At 38.0% G+C, this 11,522-nt stretch overlaps 1 protein-coding gene across 1 annotated transcript in view; it reads left to right on the top strand.

Annotated features, from left to right (window-relative positions):
- Window positions 1-413: 413 nt before the first annotated feature.
- ube3c (ubiquitin protein ligase E3C) overlaps window positions 414-11,522 on the top strand; it is a 238,629-nt gene continuing 227,520 nt past the window's right edge. Inside the window, exon 1 of the mRNA XM_039753616.1 lies at window positions 414-500. The gene's annotated coding sequence lies outside the window, so the exon portion shown is untranslated. The remainder of the gene's footprint in view (window positions 501-11,522) is intronic.

Raw genomic sequence — 11,522 nt, 5'->3', positions numbered from 1 at the left:
CTTAAATACGGCAAAGTTTCAGTTTCCTAAGAAATATAATTGAATCTCGCGCCTGCGCAATTCACCAGTTAAACTTGAAATTTCACGTCGTAATTATCAAGGACAGGATACATGCCCAATATATCCATCTGAGACACATAAAATCGCGCGGTTTCTGCACACTAATATCTGTAAAGGAAGAGCAGCGATGACATTTGAGTTCGCGTCTATCCTTCGTACTTTCTCCTCTGACGGGTTCCAGCACATTCAGGAAACTAAACCCCTACAGTTCAGAAAGGAAGCACTTCATAGCGTAGTGTTTTGATTGACGGTTTACTTTGGCCATTGCTGAAGAAAGCTCTGGAAAATGCAACCAATGGCGGTTGTAGACGTCACTGACTGGGCGGGATTTTGTGCTACTTGTGTTTTGTTTCCAGAAAAAAAGACAAGGAAAGGTTGTGTTGTTGGGCTTCTTCATTTGTTTAAATCGCAGTTTCAGTTGCTAATTTCATTAAATCCAGGTAAAAACAACCCTTCAATAATAGCAATATTTTATTTTCTTAAGCATTCTTTTAACATCACATGTGTTCGCGCGCAGTAAACAATAAAAACTTAAATTATGATTTGTCAGCTGGGGTTTGATGTATAATGGTAACCGTTGGTGACGACCGGGTGCTAGGTTAACTTTTATTTGTAATTTTGTGCTTGACACTGATAAGTAAAGAAACTGAGTAAAAAAAAAGTAAATATACTGAAACGCCTTTCAGTAACTGTCAGTCTGCTGAGTCATTTTGTGGAGTCACGGAGGTGCAGCTGCAGTCTGGTTTGTGGAGTTTTTGCCTTTGGATCATAAATGACGATTCCACCGTTACCTGTCTTGGTGGTGGCAGTTTTGAATTGTCTTACCCGTGGTTCAGGGTCCGCTAAAATCTGCTTGGTCAAGTAGTGAAAATAGTATTGTTTTTATATTAATGTGTCAGTGGCTGTGGCGAGTTTATAATTGATTTTGATTTACGCAGTTTCTTTTTTGGAAGGGTGGAGTGGGCACATGTTCTACCTTAAGATACGTTGACAGAAGTGAACCCGGTGTGCATTTCTGACTGAAGAGTTCAAGAGTATGCACGTGTAATATAACTGGTAGTGGGCCCGAAGCACAGCCAGGTTATCCCTAAAATTTAAACCGTTTTTTCGTAAGTCAGATCTGCCCTGAGAGTGGAGACTTGGCCTTTGCATTAAGTTGGACTAATAACATGACAGATGTACTTAGGGAGCAATACTTATTTTGGGATACTCATGCCCAGCTTCTGAAGCAGTGCCAGGAGATGATGCTCAACTGAGTGTTAATCTCTCCCCAACACTTTAAAATCTAGTGTGACTGCTGTTCAAACTTTTTTGCATTCATTTGTCAAAATGAACTTTATTGTCATCTCAACCATGTACAAGTATACAGATAGACGAAATTGCGAACCTCAGGGTCCACAGTGTAACAAAATGAAGTGCAAATAATACATTAAAAATAGAATTAAAATTAAGATTTAAATTTAAAATTAAAACACAAACAAGGCAAGACATTGTGCAAAGACAAGACAAAGAAGTAGCAGCAATATTGACGTGTAGTTAGCAATATGAACATTGATGCAATGTATGGTATTTGCAATCTAGATACATAAATATTGTCAATAGATATGTAATATATAATAATAGATATAGATAATACAGAAATTATCAGTGTATGATAATAGTTGTTTAAGACATGTGTAAACAATGACAGGTCAGAATGTTTCACAGCAGAAGGATATCAAGAGTGTCAAAATACTTAAAGGTCAGTATGAGATTTTCAGTTCTTTTCTGCATGCACACTTGTCTTTGCAGGAAAGTGGCTTGCATGTATAAAAGTTCTGTTTTTAGAGGTGGTTGAGGCAGTGTGGAAGATCCCAGGTGGCAGCATGGTGTGAAGGAGTCTGACAGCTTGGGGGTAAAAACTATCCTGCAGTCTGGCAGATCTGGCTTTGATGCTGCAGTATATTATTTTGGATGGCTGAGGAAATCAACAGATAGTATCACAGCATGTTAAAAATGATCAAGGATAGAGACAGGATAGTGAGACCTGTTTATTAAAACTGAAACATTTGAGTATTCCTAATGCAAGGGGTTAAGTAATGGATTAGAAGAGAGCAATATTTTTCTTCTCGAAATCTTTCACTTTGAGTTTGATTGCAGAACACATTGCAGGCTGTTCTTGGGAATGTGAATAGTGTGACAACATTTTTGTTGATGGATTTACTTAGCAGTTACAAAATTTCAAATACTGATTATTCCTCAAGTTAGAATATGGGCTTATATACAAGGTGATGATGGGAGGTTCAGTCAAAATAGGGCCTCCATCTTTAAAGATTTTTACTTGAGTACTTTCAAAAAAGCAGTTTTATAGCTCATAATATTTCTGGGCAACTCCACTTTCTTAAACTAAACTGGAAGTTAGCAAACTCCATCACAAAAGAGGTCAGTTAAATCCAATTTATGGACTAATGGAAAATGCTTTTGGCATTGAGACATGTAAGTAGAGGTATATGTAGGTGAGAAATGGGTAGGATTTCAGTTTGGAATGATGAGGTCCTTTGTGGAAACTGTTTGAACTGGTACTCAGCAAAAAACCATGGATGTGTGCCATGTGTAGAAAAGAAGTTATAAGGAGAAAGTGTAATCTTGCGTAATGGGAGTAATACGAAACAAGTTTTAATAATATTGGTCAGTGTAAAGTGGCCGTGTCATATTTGATGCATCATTAGCTTAAAGGCATGTAGACAAACTGCTTAGAAAAAGCAAGTGATCATTTTATAGCTTTAAGAGATTTTGGACGTACTTGTTTTAGGTTCTAATATCTGTGATGGTATTTCGCTTTGGAATTTTGAGTCTGAAAGTTTTAGTTTTTGAAGATTGGTGTTGCAATGGAAATGGTTGAATACATAATGTTATTTAAAAGGGAATTAAATATGTTAGTAGTTTTTGAACCTGGTGGCATTCATGTCCTGGGACCTCATGTATAACGCCGTGCGTAGAACTCGCACTATAACATGGCGTAAGCACAAAAGCTGAAATGTGCTTACGCACAGAAAAATCCAGATGCAGGAATCTGTGCGTACTCCAACCTACACGTTCTTCCGCTACATAAATCCCGATCAGCGTGAAAACTAATGCTCGTGCACGCGCTTTATGTAACGCCCCAACTCCTCCCAGAATTACGCCTTTTTGAATATGCAAAATAATATAAATCGCTCTTAAGCTCAGCCTTCTGTGAAAAGACAATGGGAAAAGCACGTAGGAAAATATAAGAATTTCAGCGAATACCAAGTGGAAGCAAAGGAAAAACATACAATTTGTTCAATTAAACCGTGGTATAATCAACAAAAGGAAGTTGATCGAGTGACATAGCGTGTTGGAGAAACTTGAAAGCTCACGTTCACAAAATCGCACAGTGCCGGAAATTCACATATCAAAGTCGCCGTGGAAAGCCGAGTTGTAAGCCCACTGTCTGAGTGTCATATGAAAGCTTATTAGGGTATAGAGAAAAAAGGCACACGGTGGGGAAAAAGCACGAAATGTCAACTTCAATCTCGACATTTCCACTTTAATCACGTAGTTTATTTTGTCATTAAAGTAGAACATCATAAACTTCATCTTAAAATCGTTTAATTAACCAGTTTCTAAAATCACATCGTAATTAAAGTAGCACGTTAAATGCTTTGTTTTGTATTTGATCTTCTATGTGCCTATGTGTGTGAATCACTACTTGCTTCTTAAACCGGCTCTCTTCCTCCAACTGGACACAGAGTCCATTACATTACATATTCTCTGAATAACTAAAATACTGAGATGTATACGTGATGTCATTTTCATGATGATAGGAGTTAAAGCATGTTATTAAACATGTTTTTCACTTCGATGAAATAATTTATTGCAGCAGTACTCAGGGGCGGCTCTAAGCTTGTGGTGGCACTGGGCAGAGGAAGAATCGGTGGCTCCTTCGCCCGCCAATGTCATGCACGGTTGATGGCCACGTCCGTTGCATACACTGCATAGCCGCCTCATGCTCATGACACAAGCATTTAACTTTTGCCGAAATTTGTCGCTGCGTTTTTTGCTGTGTTGTTATTTTCTCTTTCTGTTTTATATTCAATATACTGTATATTGGTGTAGCCGTCACTGCAGTCAGTGCTTTTCTTTCCCCAAGTAACCGATCGCCATACAATCAGCTCTGTAATAGACGTTAAGCTATCTGTAAGCTTAGCCGATTCTTCAAACGCGTTTAAAGAACATTGAAATATCTTCGTAGTACATGTTTAATTATTCTATCCTTAACGACACTCCCAGTGAAGAATATAGATTATTTAAATGAAGTTAAAGTTTTATCTGTATAATTTAACAAACATATTTTGCTGCATTTCACCTTAAAAATGATATCGTCATCATATGTAAATACGCGCTTTATAAAGTGGCTCAGGTTGTGCGATATTATACTGTAACTATAGTGCAAGTTTACAGTGGGGTGATTGTACTTATAAGTACAGACAGTTCTACAAGGTGGAATTGATTGACTGCATTTAAAGTTCTTGGGATTAAACTGTTTCTGAACCGCGAGGTCTGTACAGGAAAGGCTTTAAAACGTTTTGCAGTGGCTGAGACAGCGTGTCCTTGAAGCTGTGTACCGATAATTCTCTTTCCGATCAGCTGCTGCTGTGATTCACACTCAGATACAGTGATATAAATACTCAGAGTGGTGCAGTGAGAGTAATATGGAAAAAGATGATCCGCTGTGACAACTCCTAACGGGAGGAGCTGAAAGAAGAAGAAGAAAAATAATAAGAAGAGGAAGGTGCAGTGAGATTAACAACGCTAAAGCAGTTATGGTATTTGGAATACTATGGCTGTTCCCTGGACCATTATATTGTTACAAGTTAATTACAATCAGATGCATTACACTAATAAACAATATGCGGTTAGTTTCGGTGTATTTATAAAGCCGTGTCAGGAAAATAATGAGTAATCACACAGGAACAGTACCATTGCTTTGACGCTGGGTGCCGCCAGTCTGCAAAACCGAGCGGGAACTTGCGTACGACAAGGCATGAGGTACCGTGGAAAAGTGCGTGGCTTTACGCCAAGTGTAGGTTTTATACATCGTGATTTGAACGTGGCAAAGTTCTTACGCAACTTTTCTGTGCGTACGCACCGTTTATACATGAGGCCCCAGGGCTTTAATAATAATGTTGAAAGGCAGTACAGTATTTTAAACTTTATTGCAGCTATTTTTTAATTATTATTGTTTAACTTATTTTTGGCAAGTTTATTATTTTTCAGTCTTCAATTGTTTGCATGTTATTACCTAAATAGCAAATCTAATAGTATGCTGTTAAGTAAAAACTATTATCTTCTGAAAATTAACACATAGTTTATTATCCTCTTCTAATGTTTTTTTAAAATGATTAAGAGATGAAGAGCTCCTACTGACGGGGTGTGTGATTTTTCTTTCTTGTTTTGTCATGTTTTAATTAAATTTTCTTGTATGCTTTCTGTTCTGTAAATAAAGAAATGTTAGATTTATTATGCAACTGAAGTAGTGAACACTAAAAAAAAATTCTTAATAGACAGTTATTAGAATACATTTCTGGTTTTAAATTGCATTAATTCAAAGAACACATCATAATGTGTATCTGTCAATATATTCAACTGTGAAAGTTATAATAAGCCTTAACAGTACAGATATTTTAGGTCACTTCAGCAGACTAAGGACAAAACAATAGAGAAACATAATTCTATATAGAGATGAGGAAAATTACAACCTGTACCTGTTAGTGTTTGAATCAGTTCTAAAATTTTCAATTTAGCATCGATACTAGCTTTCAAACTTCAGTTCCAGTAGTGAAGCAAATAATGTATGAAAATGCACATTTGCATAGCAAGTAAACATAAAATAATAATAATACACATGTTTTTGATAGTACATAACTACTGGTATGCCAGATCTGGGTAATTCCATGTCATTTCATCACACTTTTGCATGTGACTTGGATCAATATTAAGGGACATTTAAGCTAATAAAGTTTGAACTTATGGGTATGGGGGTGCAATTTTTTGACTGACTATATCTCCCTAAATATAAGTTGCATGGAAATGGTTCTCATATCATTTTTAAAGCTCTTTTCCAGCTCTATATTTTGTGTAAATACTGTGCTGTCCCCAAAATGAAAAATTTCCATGTCATGAGTGATTATATATTAAAAATTGAATAGCGAAAAGACCTGTATTTTAAAGTTTGTCAATTTTATTTTAACTAAAGCTAGTTTATAATGTCATGAACATCTCTAGAAAATATGGTCTTTGATTTTTGAGTTGTTGCTGAGCTATCATTACTTATAGATTGCAGCACACAGTTTCAGATCACTAATGGGCCTTTTTCATAGCAGACATATTGACATGAAATAGTATTGTAAGTAATGATTAATTAAGATTTCAATTATGCTACACTGAAATTAAACAGAAGCTTCATTAATGTCATTAGTGATACTTGTGCTTGCCATACTACTTAATGTCAAAATGGCTGATGTGAAAAGGGCCCAAAACAAAGTGGCTAATAAATGCCAGTGCTCCGTCCTGTATTAATCAGAGGGGAGTGAAGTGTACAAATCGGCCAGGTATTGTCAATCAATAGCAGATGCTGTAAATTGCCTGGTGGAGATAAAAGCATTGTCTTTGGTGTAACAGCATACATTTTCACAATGCCTTCTGTAGAGAAGTAGTTCAGATTCAATCAGAAATCTTGTTGTGACACTTTCAGATGTCATCTCAAGAAAATAACCAATGCTTTAAGAGATGTGCCCGAGACAGCAATACAGGATTACCCAAGTCTCAACTTAAGGTCAGGTCAGCGCATCTGCGGAATTGCTGTGTGATACTATCAAACCTAACACCCAAGAACAAACAGATCTGTCAGTCCGACTCTACCAGTAGTGACTTAGCAGACCTTCCCAATCTTAAACCTATGGCTGGTCACTTATCATATGGAGATGAAGATATGTGACTTGTATATCTTGAAGAAACTGTGCCCAGCACTGGAGAGCTGAGACTAAACTTTTTACACCTTCATGAACCATCTCCATGCTACCTATTCCCATACTGTCCTGAAACACTTGTCATGGATCAGCAGGATGTGCTTTTAGTAATTGAACCTGTGACAGCAACAGGACAGACATATGCAGTTTCAACCAAAGACACAATTACTACATCAAAGGCTTTGGTGGAGTATAAATTGAGAGTGTAGCCATTGTTTATGTTCTTACATTCCCACCCTTCCATTCAAGCAGTACAGCTGTTGCATAACTTACTTGCGATTCCACCAGTTTAATTTATTTCCTCACTCTAGTGGTCTAAGACCCCATCTAGTTTCAGTTTAGTTAATGTGTTAGTTTTTCAGGTTTATGCAGAAACTTGATCTATATTTTCTGAAAACATAGAATGAAAGAGTGCATGACATATTTTACACTTCATGTCAAAATATTGTCATTAGTACTATAACATGAAAAAAGTTTCTGTTTTAGCTATGTGTTCAACATTTCTTTCATTGCGTTTCCTGTCATTGTACATTTACCCACATCATTGCAGACCCGGAACACATGAAATGTATGTGTTCCAAATCTATACTAATAAAAGGCAAAGCCCTCACTGACTGACTGACTGACTGACTGACTGACTGACTCACTCACTCACTCACTCACTCACTCACTAATTCTCCAACTTCCCGTGTAGGTAGAAGGCTGAAATTTGGCAGGCTCATTCCTTACAGCTTTCTTACAAAAGTTGGGCAGGTTTCATTTGGAAATTCTATGCATAATGGTCATAACTAGAAGCTATTTTTCTCCATTTACTGTAATAGAGTTGAGCGCTAGAGCCGTGGGGGCGGAGTTTCGTGTGACATCATCACGCCTCCCACTTAATCACGCAGTACGTAGAAAACCAGGAAGAGCTCCAAAAACCGCTGAAGAAAACATACATTATATAATTAAGAAGGCAGCGTAACAATTAGAAGCGAGCAAGTGACATATAAAACCATATTCAGCGGCTCACGTGAACTGACACAGTGCACAGACAAAAAGAAACAGTTCCAAAGAGTGCTGAACAAAAAACGAATTACACTGCTACGCTCAAATAGACAAACCACACGCCGTGGCGCAATAGTAGAGGCTTTGCCTCTAGCGCCGGCTTCTGAGGTTCGATTCCCGAGAGGGGATGCACTGAGTATGTACGTGCGCTTCCCGATACATTTTAGCCTCGCATCCCCTTGGTTTGAAACGTATGAAAAAATATGCGGTTAACGCAGAAAGACAGATCACCAATTGAAGCTTTATGAATAATGGATACTTTATTCGCGATCAATGATTGTTTTGGTAAAGCCATACTCAGTGTATTCATTAGATGAACGGTAAAAAAGTAAGAGCGAGGGGAGGATGACTTATTGAGGCACGCAGGCAAAACCACAATAGCACGCGGGCTCGATGTACTGTAGGCGCGTCAACTCGATCTGAATTGTGCGATCACATTCGAATAAATATATCTTTTCAAGTTCTATTTAGTCCATATGTGTCAAACTCAAGGCCCGCAGGCCACATCCGGCCCGGCATGTAATAATTTTATATATTATTGTTATTAATGGCCGGGGATATGAAGCGCTGGTAATACAATAAACTACAGATCCCATAATGCAGCGCTTCAACTGCCTTGCCGAACACTTACCGTGTCAATCAAGTCTAGCTTATGATGCTGCAAGTTATTGCATATATGTTTATATGTGTGTGTGTGTGTATGTATATATTCTTTTGCATGTTTGTCACACAAAATGTTTCTGATCATCAAACACATTTAACCATTAGTCAAATATAACACAAGTAAACACAAAATGCAGTTTTGAAATGATGGTTTTTATTATTTAGGGAGAAAAAAAAATCCAAACCTACATGGCCCTGTGTGAAAAAGTAATTGCCCCCTGAACCTAATAACTGGTTGGGCCACCCTTAGCAGCAATAACTGCAATCAAGCGCTTTGATAACTTGCAATGAGTCTTTACAGTGCTCTGGAGGAATTTTGGCCCACTCATCTTTGCAGAATTGTTGTAATTCAGCTTTATTTGAGGGTTTTCTAGCATGAACCGCCTTTTTAAGGTCATGCCATAGCATCTGAATTGGATTCAGGTCAGGACTTTGACTAGGCCACTCCAAAGTCTTCATTTTGTTTTTCTTCAGCCATTCAGAGGTGGATTTGCTGGTGTGTTTTGGGTCATTGTCCTGTTGCAGCACCCAAGATCGCTTCAGCTTGAGTTGACGAACAGATGGCCGGACATTCTCCTTCAGGATTTTTTGGTAGACAGTAGAATTCATGGTTCCATCTATCACAGCAAGCCTTCCAGGTCCTGACGCAGCAAAACAACCCCAGACCATCACACTGCCACCACCATATTTTACTGTCAGTATGATGTTCTTTTTCTGAAAGGCTGTGTTCCTTTTACGCCAGATGTAACGGGACATTTGCCTTCCAAAAAGTTCAACTTTTGTCTCATCAGTCCACAGGGTATTTTCCCAAAAGTCTTGGCAATCATTGAGATGTTTCTTAGCAAAATTGAGACGAGCCCTAATCTTCTTTTTGCTTAACAGTGGTTTTGCGTCTTGGAAATCTGCCATGCAGGCCGTTTTTGCCCAGTCTCTTTCTTATGGTGGAGTCATGAACATTGACCTTAATTGAGGCAAGTGAGGCCTGCAGTTCTTTAGACGTTGTCCTGGGGTCTTTTGTGACCTCTCGGATGAGTCGTCTCTGCACTCTTGGGGTAATTTTGGTCGGCCGGCCACTCCTGGGAAGGTTCATCACTGTTCCATGTTTTTGCCATTTGTGGATAATGGCTCTCACTGTGGTTCGCTGGAGTCCCAAAGCTTTAGAAATGGCTTTATAACCTTTACCAGACTGATAGATCTCAATTACTTCTGTTCTCATTTGTTCCTGAATTTCTTTGGATCTTGGCATGATGTCTAGCTTTTGAGGTACTTTTGGTCTACTTCTCTGTGTCAGGCAGCTCCTATTTAAGTGATTTCTTGATTGAAACAAGTGTGGCAGTAATCAGGCCTGGGGGTGGCTACGGAAATTGAACTCAGGTGTGATACACCACAGTTAGATTATTTTTAACATGGGGCAATTACTTTTCACACAGGGCCATGTAGGTTTGGATTTTTTCTCCCTAAATAATAAAACCATCATTTAAAAACTGCATTTTGTGTTTACTTGTGTTATATTTGACTAATGGTTAAATGTGTTTGATGATCAGAAACAATTTGTGTGACAAACATGCAAAAGAATAAGAAATCAGGAAGGGGGAAAATAGTTTTTCACACCACTGTATATATATAACTGTGTATATATATGTGTATATATGTATATATATATGTCTATATTTGTACATGTGTATATGTATATATGTATGTATGTATATGTGTGTGTGTATATATATATATATATATATATATATATGATGTGTTATATATATGTTTATATATGTGTGTGTCTGTGTGTGTATGTATATATATATATATATATGCCAGCAACACTAATGACAATGACAAAACAATTACATTGTCAATCATGTTACGTTATTATTAAAATGTTTCCTTTTCTTTTTACTTCTCCGCTGCCAAGCGCGGGTATTTTGCTATATATATATATATATTGACAGAAGAACGAGACATGGACAGATAAAGGTTTGGGGCAGCCACCAGTATAATGTGGTATCCTGGCTGCAAAAGTCGTTTTAACAAATAATCAGCACTGAAGTGCATTCAACTGAGTCCAAAACAAGACTGAGGAAACAAAGGAAAAGGGGCAGGTTTTAAAGGGGGAGACAGGAAGTGAGGCCTTATGGATCCGGCACGTGGTCTTCCATCATTGGTTCATAGCCGGACGTGACATCAGAAGGACTGGAGCTGGTGTGGCCGACTTCCATTGGCTCAGTCCTGGAAGTGATGTCAGGAGAGCCAGGTGAAATCCCCCGGGAATGGTCTACAGGCAATGGAGAAAAAGAGTCAGTGCACTCTGCCACACCCCGGCATGCCTCCGAACTGCCTTCACTCAAGCCCTTTAGCTGCCTCCCATGCGCACGTGTGTGACAATATATATATATATATTCATATAGATAGATATATATATATAGATAGATATGACAACAACACTCATATCAATGACAAAACAATTACATTAACAATCAAGTTAATTTTTCCTTTTCTTTTTCATAACTTCTTTAACACACTACTTCTCCGCTGCGAAGCACGGGTATTCTGCTAGTAATCATATATTATTTACCCTATACAACTCCAGGCACCTCACATCCAGATAAACAGACTTGAGCTGGGAGAATTCTTTGTTCGACTTGAGCTCTGGAGGTTGTAGGGATGGCATAGCAGGCTGCTTGCTGCTTCTGTTGATTGACACATTTGTAAAACAAAAGACGCTAA

This window comes from Polypterus senegalus, chromosome 5 (genome assembly GCF_016835505.1).
Source record: "Polypterus senegalus isolate Bchr_013 chromosome 5, ASM1683550v1, whole genome shotgun sequence".
Classification (NCBI taxonomy): Eukaryota; Metazoa; Chordata; class Cladistia; order Polypteriformes; family Polypteridae; genus Polypterus; species Polypterus senegalus.
Note: the sequence above shows the minus strand (reverse complement) of the source record. Positions and strands in the feature narration are given on the sequence as shown.